Raw genomic sequence first — 993 nt, 5'->3', positions numbered from 1 at the left:
TTTTTTTCCTAGACGGCTGATTGGGTTTTTGGAAGGGGACATTTCCTTAACTAGGACTAAATTAAGGTCAATTTCCAAATTCTTACTTTTTCCAAAAATTTACCAAACTAGGACTAATAAAAAAAAATTTCTTTTACTCGATGTGCTGAGCGGGAAAAGAGAAAGAAAGAGAAAAAAGAAGAGATTTTATTGGGGAAGATGGTAGGTTGGTAATTAGTATGAGGGTATAATAGGTAGAATTTTGTGTATCTCTCATTTGACTTTTTTTTTTTACTAGTCCTAGTTTGGTAAATTTTTGAAAATAGTAGGAAATTGGTAATTGACCTTAATTTAGTCCTACTTTTGGCAATTTTCCTTTTGGAAGAGATAACCAAAAAGAGGATTATAAGAAAATTTTGTGGCTTTCCTTGGCCCGATGAAAGGGAAAGGGATTTAGCCGATGCGACAGGAAAGAATGAGTGCTCACAACTCACAAGGACAAAGGTGGTTTTTGATTTCATCAGCTATGGGACTTTAACTTGGCTCTATTTGGAAAACATGGATCGCCGTTGTTGACGAAGAATTAATCCCTTGTCAGTCGGGGTTACGACCAATGAGCTTGTACTTATGGGCAAGGTTGAATCACAACCCAAACTTTATCCAGAGAGGCGATTAGACCGATTTTGAGAAAAAGCCCACGAAGCATAAGGTATTAAAATATTCATACTTTTTCTCTTGTACGGAGACAAATAAGGAAATAAAAAGAAATTTATGATTGATATCTTGCCTCACTCAGTCTCCCACATCAGCTTACATAGTCCTTTATCCAACTTGGCTTCTTGGACTTCGTGTGTCCTCGGCCTAACACGTCCTCCAATTTTGCAGTCGCTGGTTGGACTTGCTCTTGTGCTTCGTCATTCTGTGTGACTGTATCAGTCCCGCCGCCATCGAAAACCACCTTGTCCTCAAGGTAGAGGTCTGGGTATGAAGCGCAGAACACCTCGAACAGTGTCC

The sequence above is a fragment of the Urtica dioica genome, chromosome 8 (genome assembly GCF_054948205.1).
Source record: "Urtica dioica subsp. dioica isolate 48M chromosome 8, U.dioica_male_clone48M_v1_H2, whole genome shotgun sequence".
In the NCBI taxonomy this organism is placed as follows: Eukaryota; Viridiplantae; Streptophyta; class Magnoliopsida; order Rosales; family Urticaceae; genus Urtica; species Urtica dioica.
Note: the sequence above shows the minus strand (reverse complement) of the source record.